The sequence below is a fragment of the Tarenaya hassleriana genome, unplaced genomic scaffold (genome assembly GCF_000463585.1).
Source record: "Tarenaya hassleriana unplaced genomic scaffold, ASM46358v1 Cleome161, whole genome shotgun sequence".
NCBI lineage: Eukaryota > Viridiplantae > Streptophyta > Magnoliopsida > Brassicales > Cleomaceae > Tarenaya > Tarenaya hassleriana.
In genome coordinates this window covers 93465-114382 of record NW_010965029.1, presented here as the reverse complement: position 1 = coordinate 114382, position 20918 = coordinate 93465, and the positions used below count along the sequence as shown (strand labels likewise).

At 44.9% G+C, this 20918-nt stretch overlaps 1 pseudogene; it reads left to right on the top strand.

Moving 5' to 3' along the window:
- The window catches only part of LOC109116527, a 66843-nt pseudogene that overhangs the window by 36172 nt on the left and 9753 nt on the right, over window positions 1-20918 (top strand).

The window sequence follows — 20918 nt, the reverse complement described above, 5'->3', positions numbered from 1 at the left end:
TGGAATGGCGTGTCTGAACGGAGGAACCGAACACTGTTAGACATGGTTCGGTCTATGATGAGTCAGACAGATCTTCCAAAGTCCTTTTGGGGCTATGCTTTAGAGACCGCCGCGTACGTGCTGAATAGGAGTCCAACGAAGTCGGCTGAAACGACACCATATGAGATATGGACGGGGAAGCGTCCCGCGTTATCGTTTGTCAGAATTTGGGGTTGCGACGCTTACGTGAAGCGTCAGATGGCTGATAAGTTATCCTCCAAATCTGATAAGTGTTTATTTGTAGGCTACCCTAAGGAAACTAAGGGTTACTACTTCTACTTTCCGGTAGAGAACAAGGTGTTCATTGCTAGGAATGCGACTTTTATGGAGCGAGAGTTCGTCTCCAAAAGAGTCAGTGGGAGTAGGGTCGAACTTGAGGAAGTTCGAGAGCAGCAAGTAGATGCTGAGCCGAGTGAACAAGTTGAAGAAGTTCAACCTGTTTCACTGCCCGTTGTGACTCAACCTTTGACGAGTGAACCTCGGAGATCAGGCAGGATTCGCCAAGAGCCAATGAGATATGGATTTCTCGTGACTGGGAATGAGGAACTCATGTTATTAGAACATGACGAGCCTACCACATACCCGGAGGCTATGGCGAGTCCGGATTCCGAGAAATGGCGCGAGGCTATGAAGTCTGAGATGCAATCCATGTCAGACAACCAAGTATGGACTCTGGTTGATGCGTCTGAAGGGATAAAACCCATCGGATGCAAGTGGATCTTCAAGAAGAAGACCGACATGGATGGCAACGTGCACACGTATAAGGCACGACTTGTGGCGAAAGGATTCCGTCAGATTCATGGTATTGACTATGATGAGACTTTTTCGCCCGTAGTTATGCTGAAGTCCATCAGGATCCTACTTGCCATAGCCGCATATTATGACTATGAGATATGGCAAATGGATGTCAAGACCGCGTTCCTTAACGGGAATTTGACCGAGGATGTGTACATGACACAACCCGAAGGTTTTGTCGATCCGAGGAACCCGAGGATGGTGTGCAAGCTTCAGAGGTCCATTTATGGACTGAAGCAGGCTTCGAGGAGCTGGAACCTTCGCTTTGATGAGACAATCAAAAAGTTTGGTTTCTCACAGAACGAAGACGAGCCATGTGTTTATAAGAAGGTTAGTGGGAGCACAGTAGTTTTTCTGGTGCTGTATGTGGATGACATTCTCCTTATAGGGAATGACGTTCCTACCTTGCAAGATGTTAAGTCTTGGCTAGGAACGCAGTTTTCTATGAAGGACCTAGGAGAAGCGGCCTATATTCTAGGAATAAAGATCTATAGAGATAGATCGAGGCGTCTTCTAGGATTGTGTCAGAGTACTTACATCGATAAGGTCTTGAAACGGTTCAAGATGCAAGATTCCAAGAAAGGAACCTTACCGATGAGCAGTGGCACAGTTCTCTGCAAGAGTCAGTGTCCTACGACACCTGATGAGCGAGAACGCATGGATCGGATTCCATATGCTTCGGCAATTGGATCCATCATGTATGTCATGCTTTGTACTCGACCGGATGTATCCTACGCGTTGAGCATTACGAGTAGATATCAGTCAGATCCAGGTGAGTCGCACTGGATCGCCGTCAAGAACGTCCTGAAGTACTTGAGAAGGACTAAGGATGTGTTCTTGGTATACGGTGGGTCGGAAGACGAGCTCGCTGTAAGAGGTTACACTGATGCTAGTTTTCAGTCAGACCCGGATGACTACAGATCGCAGTCTGGCTATGTTTTCTGTTTGAACGGAGGCGCTGTTAGCTGGAAGAGTTCCAAGCAGGCGACCGTTGCAGATTCTACTACAGAAGTTGAGTATATTGCAGCGTCGGACGCAGCAAAGGAAGCTGTTTGGATCAGAAAGTTTGTTGGTGATTTGGGTGTCATTCCGAGTGCTGATAGCCCCATTGCTCTGTATTGTGACAACAATGGAGCGATCGCACAAGCGAAAGAACCCAGATCCCATCAACGATCCAAACACATACTCAGACGATTTCACCTTATCAGGGAGATTATAGACAGAGGAGACGTGTACATTTGCAGGGTGTCGACAGATGACAACATTGTCGATCTGTTGACGAAGCCTCTCCCTTCGTCGAAGCATGAGGGTCATGTTAGGGATATGGGCATTAGATGTTTAGCAGTTCATGATTAGAGCAAGTGGGAGATTGTTGGTTTAGTGCTCTATGATGTACTGTTATGCGAGTTTTATTATGATACATTTGATGTATTGACACTTTCTATAGTTTTATGGATTAGTGTTTGATTCATTACGTATTATGCATGCTTTAATATGTTATGAAATCCGTGTATCATTATGAATGATACTAAACTCCCTAGTCTTGTGTCATTATGGGAATGATGACATAATAAGACTAGTATGATGTGTGATTGATGATCACATAGATGATCATAGGTATTGGATACGATCACGATCATAGGTATTCGTTGGAGAATGGAATACTGGATTGACCCGCATGAGATTGTCACATGGACTAGCGTCATGACTTGAATCTCATATGACGGTTCCATGATTGGATCCTAAGACCTGAGATATCTACGGAATCCAACATGAGGAGTTGCGTGCTTTGATCGCGTCAAACGTCCTGCGTAACAGGAGGACTATAAAGGCGTGTATCAGGTACGAAACGAATCATGTACTGGATTGTAGATAGTCAAGACGGGATTTGTACCTCTCGTAAAAGAGAGAGATATCGCTGGGCCCCTCGTGTGAGCGAGACTGTAGAAATGTGTGGCCGCACTATAGACGAACGTCGTCTATTTCAGACAGTCAAACTCAGTTAACGAGAAAGCAGTCGAATCAGATAAGGTGGCTTGTCCATGCCTTATGTTCGACGTATGATATCGCGATACAAAGGGATCATCTACCGGAATCATCTCTGGCGTTCGTAAAGATCACGAACACACTCTATTCGAGATAGGTAGTCATAGTGTCTTGCTAGAGACCGCCTATGACTTGTATACCCGAAATAGGGATTTCGGGTTATACTGCTATGTCGAATGAGCCTACAGGGTCACACACGCAGGGAAGGACAAATGCACGAGGGAAAACGACGAAAAGCAGAGACGGAAGGGGCTGGAACGGACGGACCAGAAAGTCCAGAACGGACGGTCCGCCCGAACCAGACCGGACGGTCCACGACAACACGCAGACCGTCCGTTCTATGAGGATAGAACGGACGGTCCGCACTAAACGTAGACGTAGACCGTCCGTTCTACGTGCTGGAACGGACGGTCCACGTGCAATTCTGGACCGTCCTTCCGGGTTCCGGTTTTTCCGAAAATTAAACCGAAATTAGGGTTAAATCACTTTATAAGAAAGTGATTAGAACCCTAATTAAGGGGTGACGAAGAACAGCCGACTTTTGCAGAAAAGTGTGAGTTTTTGGAGATCCAAAAACGAGTTCTAAGTCTCGGGATTTCTCGGTGCACAAATCGATCAGAGATTCGAGTCCTAGCAGACAAGTTCCAATCGTTGGAATCCATCCCGAGGTGTGGATACGTGTAGAGGGCGAGGTAATCTTCCTGCCTTTCGTGATCAGAACGATTCATCGATAGAGACAGGCCCCGGATCGATTGAGGTAAGCGTTCTTAACGTTTCTACGATTTCAATAGCAGCATGGTTCTAGGGTTCTATAATTTTTGTTTTACATCCGCTGCGCAAACCCTAGAATCGATCTCTTAGGAATAGGATTCGCTCATGAGATCCCAGGAAACCCAACAGTACATGCAATAGGAGCGAAAGAAAAGAAAAAAATCCCGAAAAAGAACGAGTTTCAATGATGCACCCGATCGTGTCACCCTACCTCCACACGATCGTGTCTCGTCATAAAGAAAGCTACGATCGAATCAAGAGTCCACCCGATCGTGTCCCACTAAACTACACGATCAGGTCATTTCGCCAAGACGAGAGTAACATCGAAGGTCCACCCGATCGTGTCACCCTGCACTCACACGATCGGGTCAAGTCGCGAAAATCTAACTCTACATTAATAATCCTACAGATCGTGTCTCCTCTACTCACACGATCGTGTCATTTACGGGATTTTTCGGGAATTTTTTCAAATCTGGCCAGAAAAGAAAGACTTAACTATGTCAAGCCTCCAAGAAGAGGGGCATTCAGACTTTTACCGAAGAGAGACCTAGAGCACACCAGAAAAGGGAGAGATTATCAGGAAGCAAGAGATCGAAGTAGAAGATGGAGATCACGAAGCCGAGAAATCGACTAAGAGTTTCTTCCTTTTTATATTTTACGATGTTTTGTTGTATTGATATGAACCCTATGTTAGTCGAGTGCTCTATGATGTACTGTTATGCGAGCTTTGTTTAGATGCATTTGATGTATTGACACTTTCGGTCTATTTATGGGTGGATGAGTGTTTTATTCATTACATATTATGCATACTTATGTGTTATGAAATCCATGTATTGTTATGAACAATATTAAACTCCCTAGTCGTGCATCACTGTGGGAATGATGATATACCAAGACTACTATGATGTGTGATTGATGATCATATAGATGATCATAGGTATTGGATACGATCACAATCATAGGTATTCGTTGGAGAACGGAATACTGGAATGACCCGCATGAGATTGTCACATGGACTAGCGTCATGACTTGAATCTCATACGACGATTCCATGATTGGATCCTAAGACCTGAGATATCTACGGAATCCAACATGAGGAGTTGCGTGCTTTGAATACGTCAAACGTCATGCGTACCAGGAGGACTATAAAGGCGTGTATCAGGTACGAAACGAATCATGTGCTGGATTGTAGATACTCAAGATGGGATTTGTAGCTCTCGTAAAAGAGAGAGATATCGCTGGGCCCCTCGTGTGAGCGAGACTGTAGAAATGTGTGGTCGTACTATAGACGAACGTCGTCTATTTCAGACAGTCGAACTCAGTGAACGAGAAAGCAGTCGAATCAGATAAGGTGGCTTGTCCATGCCTTATGTTCGACATATGATATCGCGATACAAAAGGATCATCAACCGGAATCATCTCTGGCGTTCATAAGATCACAAAAAACTCTATTCGAGATAGGTAGTCATAGTGTCTTACTAGAGACCGCCTATGACTTGTATATCCGGAATAGAGATTTCGGGTTATACTGCTATATCGAATGAGCCAAGGTCACACACGCAAGGAAGGACAAAACGCACGAGAAAACGATGAAAAACCAAGACGGAAGGGTCTGGAACGGACGGACCAGAAGTCCGGAACGGACGGTCCGCCAGGTCCAGACCCGACGGTCCAGAACGGACTGTCCATTCCAGAAGGTCTGGAACAGACAGTCCACTAATGGCAGACGTCCGTTCTACGTGCTGGAATGGACGGTCCACGTGCATTTCTGGACCGTCCGTTCCAGGCTTCGGGTTTTTCGAAAATTAGACCGAATTAGGGTTAAATCACCTTATAAGAAGGAGATTAAAAACCCTAATAAAGAAGGAGACTTGGAGTGCCGACTTTACAACTTTTCTACAGACTTTTTTGTGAGATCCAAGAGTTTTTGAAAGGTGATCCAAGTCTCGTTTTCTCGAAGCGTGAAATCGAATAGTAGATTCACAAGTTCCAAGCGTTGGAATCCATCCCGAAGTGTGGATACGTGTAGAGGGCGAGGTATTCTTCCTCCCTTTCGTGATCAGACGAACTCTTCAATTGATACAGGTCCCGGATCGATTGAGGTAAGCGTTCTAACATTTCTACGATTCATAGAAGTATGGTTCTAGGGTTTATTAAATTTTTGTTTTACATCCGCTGCGCAAACCCTAGAATCGATCTCTTAGGAATAGGATTCGCTATAGAGATCCCAGGAAACCCAACACCTTATCAACTCGATGTTTAGCGAGTAGTTCCATAGCTGTAGGTTAGAGATTTGTTATGTAGGGATCTTTAGTTTTTAATTCTAGACTTTTTGAATTTGTCTATTCTATTCAGTTTATTGAATTGTTCTGAATGCGTTTGATCTTGTTGGCCGCTTGATGAAATGATCTTAGGGTTTTAATTCACATAGACATATGGGATTATAACCTGGAAATAATTCAATAAATAGAACAAGCATCACATCGGGAGATGGGTATTTGCCTAGGAATCATGATAATGTTCGTTCATGCATCCAGAGTTTTAGACTATCGAATCGGGAGATTGGTAGGATTAAACTTGGATAGTGAGATTAGACTTGGAAGAATTGATCTCTATCTTAGAGCTTGTATTCCCTGAATTAGATAGATAAACCACTAAGTTTGTATCTTTTGAAAGATCTTTGCATGTAAAGCAATCCCGAAGCCTGCAGTATTCATCATTCATAGTTTACAATCGTTTTATCGTTTGCTTCACCACATTCTCACTTTCACCTTATTCTCTTTCACATTCAGACTTAGATTTGGACTCAATTCTTTTGTCTATTTTTGTCCATGTGTTCGACCGTAACTACTACAACTGAACCGTACACTTGCGGTATTTGTTGGATCTAGGATTTTATTACTTGACCAAATTTATACACCTAGATTTGCGACATCAAGTTTTTGTTGCCGTTGCCGGAGACAATTTAGGCGATAGGATTAGACCTTATCTAGTCCGAATTTTGTTTGCTTTTCTTTTTCCTAAGTGATCTCTCACATTTCCTTCACTTGTCGTTGTTTGTTGTCTGGTGTGCAGGTTCTCTAGTGCATGACCAGAAATGTTGGGACATCAAACCTAGTACCTTTCGATCCCGAAGATGAATGGACCATTACATGCATTCGGCGACAGCAAAGACAAATGGAGAACAATCGAGTTTTCGCTCTTCCCGATGGTGCCGAGGGTAATGCAGACTCGACTTTTGCCCAATACAACACACCAAAACACACTGAACTCATGGATGGCATATGCTTACCAGCCATCGATATGACCAGTTTCGAGCTGAACTCGTCTATCATTCAGATGCTGAGTAATAACGCTTTCCGGGGTAGGCTGAACGAGGATCCCAATGCACATCTAACACGCTTCAAGATGATGTGTCGCTCGATTAAGAGAGATGCCAGGGTGACGGAAGATGCTCTTCGCCTCCTTCCTTTCCCTTAGACTCTCATGGATGCTGCTTTGGAATGGTTATATGATTTAGCACCTGACTCCATCCATACTTGGGATCAGCTGGAAGTTCAGTTCATGTCAAAATTCTTCCCAGCACACCGCACTCAAGCAACTCTCTCAGGTATACACTCATTTAAGCAGGATCAAAGGGAGAGTCTACAGGATGCTTAGAGAAGATACAAGGGATATCAGAAGTCATGTCCTCATCATGGGCTCGACAAGAATTATCTGATCAACACCTTTCTCCGAGTGCTCCGAAACGATACCAAGACTCTGATCCGAGCCTCTTGAAGTGGCAGCATCCAAAACAAGTCATTCACGGAGCTGGAACAACACATTGAGATGATGGCTCAAGAAAAAGATGCTCTGAGTGAATACTCTCATGATACACCAAGGAGAGAAGGCGATCCCAGTCTGAAGATGGTTCTCGATCAGTTGGCAGCGCTTAATGCTAAATTCGTGTAATTTCATAATCCAATTTTGAAATTGATTATAGTCCTTGAGCGGCGTGTCCTTTATATGGAAATTCGAGGTCAAGGGTAAGTGCCAACCTGATTTCTACTACATATGCCTTTACACACCCACAAGATGATCTCGACATATATGCAGTCGAAGAGAGAACTGAGGATCTAAACTACGTGAACAACAACACCTACATGAACTCATACAACCCAAGTTGGAGGAATCATCCCAACTCTCTTACAAATCAAACAACGTCGAGAATCCCACGCCAAACAACCCAAGGGCATCTCACAACCCGAATCAGAGGATTCCTCCCGGCTTCGATCAAGGGGTCCTAATCAGAACTCCAACTACAGAGCCCTGGGATAGTCTTACAACAATCCCACACCTTCTGGTAATCGCGATCTTACTCAAGATACATATGCCCTTATTCAGCAGCTCATGCAGGCACAAGAGAAGACGACTCAGGAGTTCCGCACTCAATTCGCGAGCATTGACGCCCATTTTAAGCTCGTGGATAATCAGATTGCTCAGTTAGCAGCGGACACCCAAAGATCGTCTGGTGTCCTTCTAGGTAAACCTGAGACTAACCCTCGCGAACACATTAATGTTATTACTCTACGGAGTAGTAAACAGGTGGACACTAGACACTCTCCAATGGTTGAGCAAGGCGAAGGCTCGAAGACCACAGATTCTGTTGCCCCTGATGACACTCCTGAACCAGCGTACGTGCCTCCTCCTCCTAGGCTTGGTTCATGTATGACTGCAGGTACATGCAATAGGAGCGAAAGAAAAGACAAAAATCCCGAAAAAGAACGAGTTCCAATGATGCAACCAATCGTGTCACCCCACCTCCACACGATCGTGTCTCGTCATCAAGAAAGCTATGATCGAATCAAGAGTCCACCCGATCGTGTCCCACTAAACTACACGATCAGGTCATTTCGTCAAGACGAGAGTAACATCGAAGGTCCACCCGATCGTGTCACCCTGCACTCACACGATCGGGTCAAGTCGCGAAAATCTGACTCTACATTAATAATCCTACACGATCGTGTCTCCTCTACTCACACGATCGTGTCATTTACGAGATTTTTCGGGAATTTTTCCAAATCTGGCCAGAAAAGAAAGACTTAACTATGTCAAGCCTCCAAGAAGAGGGGCATTCAGACTTTTACCGAAGAGAGACCTAGAGCACACCAGAAAAGGGGGAGATTATCAGGAAACAAGAGATCGGAGTAGAAGACGGAGATCACGAAGCCGAGAAATCGACTATGAGTTTCTTCCTTATTCTATTTTACGATGTTTTGTTGTATTGATATGAACCCTATGTTAGTTGAGTGCTCTATGATGTACTGTTATGCGAGCTTTGTTTAGATGCATTTGATGTATTGACACTTTCGGTCTATTTATGGATGGATGAGTGTTTTATTCATTACATATTATGCATACTTATGTGTTATGAAATCCATGTATTGTTATGAACAATATTAAACTCCCTAGTCGTGCATCACTGTGGAAATGATGATATACCAAGACTACTATGATGTGTGATTGATGATCATATAGATGATCATAGGTATTGGATACGATCACAATCATAGGTATTCGTTGGAGAACGGAATACTGGAATGACCCGCATGAGATTGTCACATGGACTAGCGTCATGACTTGAATCTCATATGGCGGTTCCATGATTGGATCCTAAGACCTGAGATATCTACGGAATCCAACATGAGGAGTTGCGTGCTTTGAATACGTCAAACGTCATGCGTACCAGGAGGACTATAAAGGCGTGTATCAGGTACGAAACGAATCATGTGCTGGATTGTAGATACTCAAGATGGGATTTGTAGCTCTCGTAGAAGAGAGAGATATCGCTGGGCCCCTCGTGTGAGCGAGACTGTAGAAATGTGTGGTCGTACTATAGACGAACGATGTCTATTTCAGACAGTCGAACTCAGTGAACGAGAAAGCAGTCGAATCAGATAAGGTGGTTTGTCCATGCCTTATGTTCGACATATGATATCGCGATACAAAAGGATCATCAACCGGAATCATCTCCGGCGTTCGTAAGATCACGAACAAACTCTATTCGAGATAGGTAGTCATAGTGTCTTGTTAGAGACCGCCTATGACTTGTATATCCGGAATAGAGATTTCGGGTTATACTGCGGACTCCCAAATATCGTCTGGTGTCCTTCCAGGTAAACCTGAGACTAACCCTCGCGAACACATTAATGCTATTACTCTACGGAGTAGTAAACAGGTGGACACTAGACACTCTCCAATGGTTGAGCAAGACGAAGGCTCGAAGACCACAGATTCTGCTGCCCCTGATGACACTCCTGAACCAGCGTACGTGCCTCCTCCTCCTAGGCCTCCATCGGTACCATTTCCATCACGCCTGAGAAAGCACAACGAAGATAGCCAATTTGCTAAGTTCGCGGAGATGCTGAAGAAACTCGAGGTATCCATGCCTTTCACTGAAGCTATTTTACAGATTCCCTCGCATACTAAATTCTTGAAGGACATCCTGACCAAGAAGAGGGTAGCTCTCACTGTCGAATGCAGTGCTTTGATACAACACGAGTTACCACCAAGCGCTCGGACCCAAGTAGTTTTTCAATCCCTTGTACATTGGGTAACGTTTACATCGATCGTGCTCTGTGTGATCTAGGAGCAAGCGTCAGTCTTCTTCCACTCTCCATTTTCAAAAAGCTGAATGTGGGCGAACTCAAACCCACTAGGATGGCCCTCCAACTAGCCAATCGCTCTGTTAAATACCCTGCTGGAATACTTGAGGACGGACCTTTAAAAGTCAGAAATTTCTATATCCCGGTTGATTTCGTGGTTCTAGACATGGATGAAGATTCTAAGGTATCCATCATTCTCGGTCGTCCATTTCTCAACACTGCAGATGCTGTCATTCATGTTCGAGCAGGTCGACTCACCATGAAGATTGGCGATGAGACGGTACAATTTACTCTGGACAAAAATCTCAAGCAACCGTCATCTACAGAATCTGCATGCTTCATCGATATCTTCGGACCCCTAGCTGAAAAGGTAATGCATCAATTTCATTATGACGATCCTTTAGAACTCAATCTTCTATCGCAGGATAGCATCTACACCGATATAGATCAGCTATGGATCTACGGTCGCATCTTAGGTCATGAAGAATTTTTGGAAAATCACGAGTTAGACACGATCATGTCTAGCTCGCCACATGATCGTATCCAAAGCCGCAATACTGTCTATGCAAATCAGTCATCTGACCCGATCGTGTCCCTGCTGCAACATGATCGTGTCTTCCTCTCGAATCCAGAAAAATTCAGCCATCCAACCCGATCGTGTATGTTGAGACACACGATCGTGTCTCCCTCTCGGATCAATTCGACACGATCCTGTCTGACAGTTCCACCCGATCGTGTCTCGTTCCAAATTCCCTGCATGATCCATCTTCATCACACGCCATTTCTCTTGCCACAACCGACTCAGGTATGCCTTTTGACCCCCTAGTTGACTTTGTTCATACCGTCACAAACAACCCTGAGTCCGTCGATTGGAATCCGGACTGTGCATCGGAACTTGATTTGAAGCCTCTCCCGAAAGGACTTAGGTATGAATATCTTGGACCCAAATCGACATATCCTGTTATCATTAATGCCGACTTGGACTCTTCGCAAGTCGGTTTGTTGTTAGCCATGCTGCGCAAATACAGGAAAGTGATAGATTACACGATCTGAGACATCAAGGGCATCATATGCGTGCATCGGATTCACCTCGAAGATGCGACGAAAACCTCTATTGAACATCAACGTCGTCTCAATCCGAAGCTCTAAGAGGTTGTCAAGAAAGAGGTCATGAAACTCCTCGATGCAGGTATTATTTTTCCTATCTCCGATAGTTCTTGGGTCAGTCCGGTACAGGTGGTCCCCAAGAAAGGAGGAATGATGGTGATCAAGAACGAGCGGAACGAGCTGATACCAACCAGGATTGTTACCGGCTGGCGTATGTGCATCGATTATAGAAAGCTGAACGCCAATACAAGGAAGGATCATTTTCCACTACCGTTCATCGATCAAATGCTCGAGCGACTCGCTCTCCATTCCTATTTCTGTTTCCTCGATGGATATTCAGGTTCCTTTCAGATCCCTATACATCCCTCTGACCAGGAAAACACTACGTTCACTTGTCCTTATGGTACATTCGCTTACCGACGTATGCCTTTTGGCCTTTGCAATGCCCCTGGTACTTTTCAACGTTGCATGATGGCTATATTCTCGGATGTCATTGAAAATATTATGAAGGTGTTCATGGATGACTTCTCTGTCCATGGACCCTTCTTTGATGTTTGTCTGACGAATCTGTCTCGAGTTTTAGACAGGTGCTCCCAAGCCAACTTAGTGCTCAACTGGGAGAAATGCCACTTCATGGTCCGCGAGGGCATCGTTCTCGGACACAAGATTTCAGAAAGAGGGATCGAGGTAGACAGAGCCAAGATTGAGGTAATCGAGAAACTGCCTCCACCCTGCAATGTCAAAAGCATTCGCAGTTTTCTCGGTCACGCTGGCTTCTACAGGAGATTCATCAAAGATTTCTCCAAGATCTCCAAATCTCTCACTGACCTGCTCTGCGAGGAGGCTGCTTTCGAATTTACGACCGAGTGCGACATTGCTTTTCATGCTCTGAAGAAAGCTTTTACATCTGCTCCCATCATTCAACCACCAGATTGGGATCTACCTTTTGAAATCATGTGTGATGCCAGTGATTATGCAGTTGGCGCAGTTCTCGGTCAGGTAAAGACAAGAAACTTCACGCTATCTACTATGCAAGTCGAACTTTAGATGATGTTCAGACGAACTACACCACGACGGAGAAGGAAATGCTTGCTATTGTCTTCGCGTTCGAGAAGTTCCGATCCTATCGCATCGGAGCCAAAGTCATTGTCTACACTGATCACGCCGCGCTCAGGTATCTCCTGTCCAAGAAAGACGCTAAACCATGACTTATCCGATGGACACTACTTTTACAGGAGTTCGATTTGGAAATACGGGATAGAAATGGGACAGAGAATGGCGTTGTTGATCATCTCTCACGGCTTCAGATTCCCGAGTTGATCCCAATTGATGATTCGCTTCGAGACAAACAAATCATGGCGATATCCATACAGTCTGAAGCTCCATGGTACGCATATTATGTCAATTATCTGGTTAGTGGTCTCCTTCCTCCTGAGCTAAATTACAACGGGAGAAAGAAATTTCTCCATGACGTTCGTGATTTTTTCTGGGATGAGCCATTCCTATTCAAGCGAGGTAAAGACGGATTGTTCCGACGATGTATAGCCGAGGATAAGATTCAGCGAGTGATCTTCCATTGTCACTCCTCAGACTACGCCGGTTACTTCGCCAGTTCCAAGACAGCATCCAAGATCCTTCAAGCAGGTTTCTACTGGCCTTCTCTCTTTAAAGATGTTCACCAGTTTGTTTCCTCTTGTGATGCTTGCTAGCGTACCGGAAACATCTCCCGCCGTCATGAGATGCCGCAGCAGTTCATCCTGGAGGTTGAACCTTTCGACGTCTGGGGGATTGACTTTATGGGTCCTTTCCCTCCTTCCTATGGGAATCTCTACATATTAGTGGCCGTTGACTATGTCATCAAATGGGTAGAAGCATATGCCAGTCCGACGAACGATTCTAAGGTTGTCTCTCGGATGTTTTAGCGAATCATCTTCCCTCGATTTGGCGTACCATGCGTTCTGATCAGTGATGGTGGAACCCACTTTGTGAACCACGTAATCGACACTCTACTGAAGAAGTACGGAGTTCAACACCGTATCACCACTCCTTATCATCCGCAGACTAGCGGTCAAGTTGACATTTCTAACCGCGAGATCAAGTCTATTTTGGAAAAGACGATATCATGCTCTAGCAAGGATTGGTCTCAGAAACTCGATGATGCAATCTGGGCATACAGAACTGCTTTCAAGGCCCCTATTGGCATGACCCCTTTTCGGCTAGTATACAGTAAAGCATGTCATCTGCCGGTTGAATTGGAACATAAGGCATTGAGGGCTATCAAAGCGTTGAACTATGACCTCATCCGCATCAGAGAAGTGTGTCCTGCAACTCCATCATGTTGAAGAGATTCGTCTAGATGTCTACGATAATGAAAAAATCTACAAGGAACGCACTAAGCGTTGGCACGATCATCACATTATTCATCGCTCTTTCCAGGTAAACGATCGTGTCCTTGTGTTCAATTCTCGTCTGATATTATTTCCTGGTAAGCTGAAGTCTAGGTGGTCCGGCCCATTCATGATAAAAAACGTCGCCGACCATGGTGCGATCAAACTCTGGAATTCTGATGGTAAACCGTTCAAAATCAACACCCAACGGGTGAAGCTATACAATCCTGAGGACCCGACCACTGAGAGAGGTATTCTTCCTCTCTCTATTCCCCACATTGCCTAATCCCATCATGGTCGATGCTCACGACCCTAAACGAGCATGTTCGGATTTCCGAACCCGTATCCTTTTTTCTCGTATATCCTTGTATATATACCATTTTGTCTTGTTATTTTATTTTTATTTTTCCGATTTTCGGTTCCGTTTTCCTTTCGCTCTCACCCTCCGCACAAGTCCTTAATTCATCGGGAATGTCTGAAGACCCGATCGTGTCACACGCCTGGACCCGATCGTGCCATGCACCAGATTCTGATATTTTCACCCAGCGCCTAGACCCGATCGTGTCGCTACTTCAACACACGATCGTGTCTCGCCATCTCACAGAAAACACGAACATGCATACGACCCGATCGTGTGTCATTCATTTACACGATCGTGTGTCTCTAGGTAAGTCATGGGGCCCGACGATTTAACCCTAACTTTTTTCCCTCCCACCTCATTTTTTATTCACCCTTCTCACCTCTCCCTCCGCCCCCTACCTTTCCTCCATCATTCACCCTCTTCGCCGCTGTTCACCACCATCGTCGTGGGCCCCCTCTCGCCCTCTCTCTCTTTCTTTCCCTTGTTCTCTCTCTATCTAGACCGGATCTGCTGAAATCGGTAAGGTTTCTCACTTACCCCATGTTGGATCTGGTCTCCTCTGCTAGGCTTGGTCGGATTGAGTTGTCTTGCTTCTCCATTCCATGGGAATTCTTAGGATTGAACCGACATCCGTGTTGAATTTTGTTATCTCATCTTTGTTCCGCTCTAGTTCCCTCACGCGAGACACGATCGTGTGTGGTTATTCAACACGATCGTGTCGAATTCAAATTTCGGATCAGTACACTCGACAGCAACCCGATTGTGTCTGAGTTACTCCACACGATCGGGTCTATTCCACGTTTTTCATGACCCGACTCATCATGCCGACACGATCGTGTGGTTCTAACCAACACGATCGTGTCACTCTTCGGTCTCTTCTCTCATACCCGACCTCTACTCCCTCTGCTCGATGTCTCTATTATTTCTAATGTTTCTTTTTCTTTCTTGAGCAGATTCCACCCCGTCAAAAGAGAACACGCACATCCGGTATAACCGGATCCCCCTCCGGTCGTCCATCCAGCTCTAGCAGCAGTCGTAGACATGCTGACCACCCAGCTTCACCACCGGCCCAAGTCATACTGGCCGTTCATTCGTCCTCAATGTTGTTGAATCAATCCTCCTCGAGGAACCGACGGCCATGCGGCTAGGAAGCCGCACTGAGCTACACCCTCCGGCGCACCCTAAACTAACGCATGATCGCTATTCCGCCATCATCTTCTGCGACGCGACACAAGAAGCTGCTTACGAACGGTTAGCCCAGTGCACCCTCAAGCCAACGAAATTCATCAGCAGCTACATCAAGGAGGTCGGGATGGAGGAGCAAATGAAATCCCTTTTCCGCACACTCGGGTGGACCAAGCTCTACAAAGCGCACGTGCTGACATATGAGTGCCCCACGCTGGAGTTCCTATCATCCTTTAGCTGCTATTTTCCAGACGATGGTATGACCAACAGAGCTTACATGGATTTCCGGCTGAACAACGTCGAATTCTGACTCACTATGGAGCAGTTCGCCGACATTATCTCCGTACCTCGCGAGATCTTCTCTAACACCCCAGAGATCGACACAGACAGCCAGATAAAACCGTTCTGGAGCGTGATTGCTCGAGGGATCTTCACGTCCAGCCACGCCAAGGCAGTATGTATTTTTCACCCCACCATTCGCTATTTCCATCAATTTCTAGTTTGCTGTCTCTTTGCGAAGCACACTGCCAGCCATGTCTCGCTGGGAGATTTGGTCATCATACGTTATGCCCTCATGGATCTGTTTGATGGCGACTCATGGAACATGGACGTCACGGAGATCGCATCCTTGGTCACTCGACACTTTGCCCGGAAGCTGACCAACCCCACCGAGCGGAAGCCAGTACTATACGTTAGTGGAATCATCTCTCTGATTGCATAGCGGCTGCGTATCAACCTCTCCGGATATGGTTTTCGTATCCCCGGTTCGACCACCCTCGACAGAAACGTGCTCTTGAACAAGAGCATGCTGATGACCGGTGACTACGGCGATACATTCTGGTCCAACAGGTACGATCGAACGCTCTACATTACTCACATCGACAACATTCCACTGCTCACTCTGGCGGGTCTCCGTACTGTCGTTCCCGTCGTCGATCAGCTTCCACGCCGAGCACCTCCTCGCGATATCCCCAACTCTTCTCGACAGCCTCCTTATCAGAGTCCGACACTCGATGAAGACGCTGAGATACGAACACTTGACCAACTATGCGAGGACGGTTACTTCGAGTCGATGGAGCAACGTCACCGAAACATCGCACAGGCTCAACACGAGCTCACCACAGCTCACACCGCCCTCGGCCTCTCTGACAACGTACCTGGACCGGCGTCGTCATATGGACTACTATCAGATGCAGGTTCTCCAGGGTCTACAGGAGCTCCACTTCACTCCAGTCGGTTGCCAATATGTTGTGCTGCCGGCCGGATTTCCTTATCCAGGTATGCCCTATCCCGACCAGCCGCCTCCTCCTGAAGACATGGACACCGCCGGAGACCCTTGAGAGTCACTTTTTCTATTCCTTTTTTTCTGTTCTTTTGCTTTCTCTTTATTTTCTTCCCTTTCTACTATGTACTTGGATGTTGCTACGCTGCTTCGATTGTTTCACTTTATGTTGGATTGCGGTTATCTCTTCTTGTTTCCACGTTGTTTTGTTTTTCCCTCATGTCGATTTTGAAGCTACATTGCGGAGAGATTGTTGAGTGAACGCCATCACACATTCATAACCCTTCCAACCTGCGTGAATCCAGACTCGCGCTTCATTTCACTATGCCTTACGCAGCTAAGTATCTATTGCCTCTTGTCTATTATCCCTCCCCGATTTGCGCGTACACCGTGGACGGTGTCTTATTCAAGTCTGGGAGGGTGCCTTTACTACACATCCATCTACACTGCATTACTAGTCGCATTCATAGGGAACACTCGCATAAACCGTTTTGAGTTCATAGCTAAGATATGATGATGCATAGGACTCGATAGAATTAGTCAGTTTTGATCACCTATGTGAACCACCCTAGGCATATTCTTGGGTGAAGGATGAATTATTGATTTTTATCCGAAATGGTAGCTCTCGTTCAAAATAGACTTGAAAGCATGTGGGATATGTTTTAGCTAGAACCTTCTAGAGATAGATATCTCCTAAACCAAGCGCATAGGATGATGAAAGCAAGTAGAAGTGGAAGTGATGATGAAAATATGTGGAAAGAATGGAGAACGAGTAAACTATCAAGCAACGGTGACTACGGGTATCGGGATCGTATTCACGTGTATGGGTATATGCTAAGCATGCGAGAATAACGATTATGACATGTGTTCGGGAATCATCAAGCAACAAAGATAGAGAATTCACCTCTCGGTCTACTAACTCCCTACCTACAAAGTAACTCATCAATCTCTCGATCTATTCAAGTTAACCCTAGGTGCATGAAGAACGCTATCATCAACCCTAGAACGATTAAACCATATCTCTACGTGAATAATACGATCTATCCTATTGATTTTGATCCGAAACCAACTCATATCTCTATGTAGTTTAGAATCTAAGATAATTGACCAAGGGGTTAGCAAACATCAATCAAATAAAAGTGCAAATCAATAGAACCGAAACAAATCAAAACCGAAATCCAAGTTAGGGTTCAAACATACCCAAAACACAAACGAATCCCTAACCCATAGTCGTGGATCTACTCACGGTTCATGGAAAACAATAAAAAAAACAGAGAAAAGGAGATAAAAGAAAGGAGAGAAAAGCTCATGTAGATGTGTAGTCTCCACGATCGAATCTTCCTTCTTCTTCCCGAAATCCCGTGAACTCCTATTCTTCTCTCACCAAAAGCTCTCCAAAAGTCTGTATCTAAGTGTTCTCTAAGGCTCTCCCTTGTTCTAGGACGCGGATAGGGCCTTTTTATAACCCTAGGGCGGCTCCCAAGAGTACTATTCCCATTCTGATACTGAAAATCGCGAAACAGAGTTTTTGACTGGATCCGGGCCAATTCCGGGTGGATCCGGACCGGATCCAGATTTCTGGAGTCGAATTCTGCGTTCTTAATCCGGACCGGATCCAGTTGGATCCGGCCCTGCGCTGGCAGTTTTCTGGTCTTCAGGAATTCGCTCATAACTTTCTACTCCGGTGTCGGATTTACGTGATTTGTGTGTCTACGTGAAGCTCTTGAAGTGCTCTTTTCAATGGTAAGGTCTCGCACGATTTGGACCTCTGTAGAGAAAGTTATTGATGTCGTAACATGAGTACCTCATCCGGACTTCTCCTTTGACGCTCCAATTAGCTCCTTTTCGAGTCCAATCATCTCCGAAACCTGTAACTCTGCAAAACTAGAGCACAAACAGGTTTTGTATCCTAACAAGCCTAGAATGCCTATGAATGCATGTGATTATCTTATAAAACCTAGACAAACTCTCATCAAAATATAGAGAAGAATAGGAGTTATCAAATCCCCCCAGACTTAAACCTTTGCTCGTCCTCGAGTAAAGAACGAAGGAAAAAAATCTGCAAAACAGGGAGTGACGAACATCAAATAGCATCATCGTGAGACTCAAAAGCAAAATATCCATCCAATACTAGTTTCCCGAGAATCGTACCCAAACCGGTCTACTATGATCTTTCTACCAAAGACTAATCTACCTAGCCATGGGATTTTTATTGCCATCTAGAACCCATTAGAATCTCTACATCTCACCAAGTCTATTTCCGAACCCATCCTTATTTCAACTTAGCCTCTTCGATCTTAGTTCTACTTTTACCTGGATTCTTATCTTTTTGTTGAATTTCTCTATCAAACGCTAGCACCTCGGGTTTCTAGGACGTTGAAGTTGAAGGACATCGTTTTTCTCTTTCTTTCTTTTTTTCTCTCTCTTTTTTTTTCTTCTTTTTTTTTCTTTCAATGCGATGTCCGACCCACAACTTAGACCCGAACCATCAATCGATGCACTCATGTCCTCGAACGATTTTCGTTGACGAGATTTTGACAGCGGAGTGTCGAGATGCTTTATTTTCCCAAGGTATTCGTTGAACTAGGTTTCATCGGCCTACAAGACTCGGAAAAGGTTCTAAACGAAACTTATAACCTGGATATAGTCGTTTCAACTCCGTAGGTTCCAAATAACAACCCCATCCCACAAACTATATATAGAAAGTCTGGAGAACTATCAATTCGACACGGTTCAACCACGTTCTACAAAATCACTAGATCATCAAGATATTTCTACTCTATCATCCCAAAAATCCTCCAAATGATGTTCAAAACGGGTGTCCGAGGTATGCACGTGAACCTATATGAACCTATATCTATATGTCATATGCAATCATGCAAACCTAACAAAAATCATCTATATGGAAAATTGGAAAAAGAAAACGTGAATGCAACTAATGCAAAGTGATATGCAAAAGTGACAAATTTTCCTAAGTCTATATGCCATGATAAAATGCACCTAAACTAAATGCAATCCTAAGTAGATAGACCTGAATGTATGAAGCGAGACTTCCTTGGCTCCGTGCGTGTATCAATATGCCCTGATAAAATGTATCTAAACTAAATGCAATCCTTAGTAGATAGACCTGAATATATGAAGGATCTATCCAGCCCCCCCATACTTGAACCATACACCGTCCACGGTGTAGACTCTCGCCCAGAAAAGTAGAATCCAAAACAACGTGTGAAAAGAACCAATAAGAGTGATAGAGAAGGCTTAGCGCTGCGAAATTCGTTCGCTCGCAACGAAGTTAACTCACGTCAAACGCAAGAGCTCTCACAAACTCTGTAAACTGGAACCTATCCAACATTGTCTTTTGGAAGTCGATGTTCATCTCTCGTGTGCCGGTGTAAACGCTCATAGAACAACAAACGTTATCCGGACAAAAGCATAATAATAGCAATGCATTCCGAAGAATCCAAAGTACAATCATGGTCTCTACTACCTATGCTACAAAGAAAAAGAAAAAGAAAAGTTACCTAGTGCTCGGGTTGCCTCCCGAGAAGCGCTTGTTTAACGTCATTAGCTCGACCTATCTTGCTCAAATGATGGGAGGGTCTGAGAGTGATGAATCTGGAGGTCGTGGTGGTGGTCTATGCGGGTGTCTCACATACTCTGATTTCTCCTCACGTGTCATCCATGCTTGATCATCTGGAATGGAAGAGTGAAAAACAAGTATATATGGAATTATCAAAAAAATGCTTACTTGTTTCCACTGGCCTGAGGATGACGTCTAGATGCTTCCTATCATCTGAGAAACAGACATCGTCTGAGTCACATGTGATGCGGTCCGGGTCAAGTTTCGGAAAGAAATCACTGGGGCTTGCTTTGGTCCGATCAATCTCAAGTGTATGGGAGATAGACTCATATTCAGTTTCTCCTTCATTTAGCAATCGAGTAATCTCCCAAATCGCCTCCCAATTGTTGTAGATGTTCTCTTCACGTGTAATCATAGTAAGGGAGAGAGCAAACTAGTGTAGATGGTTAGAAAACAAAAACTATACATAGGACTCGACTCAACTATACACACAAAAAGACTCGAAAAAGACACGACTCAATATATACATAAGCAAGATCTAGAATCGATAAAGACCTAGAAATAGGCTAACGAGCCCCTGGCAACGGCGCCAAAAACTTGATACGTGTGTACCGAGTCAAGAATTTATAACCCGATTCACAACTCACCGCAAGGATACGGATCGTCGTAACACGGGGTCGAACACGAGGACCGGTTGCTAAATCTAAATCCTAATCGA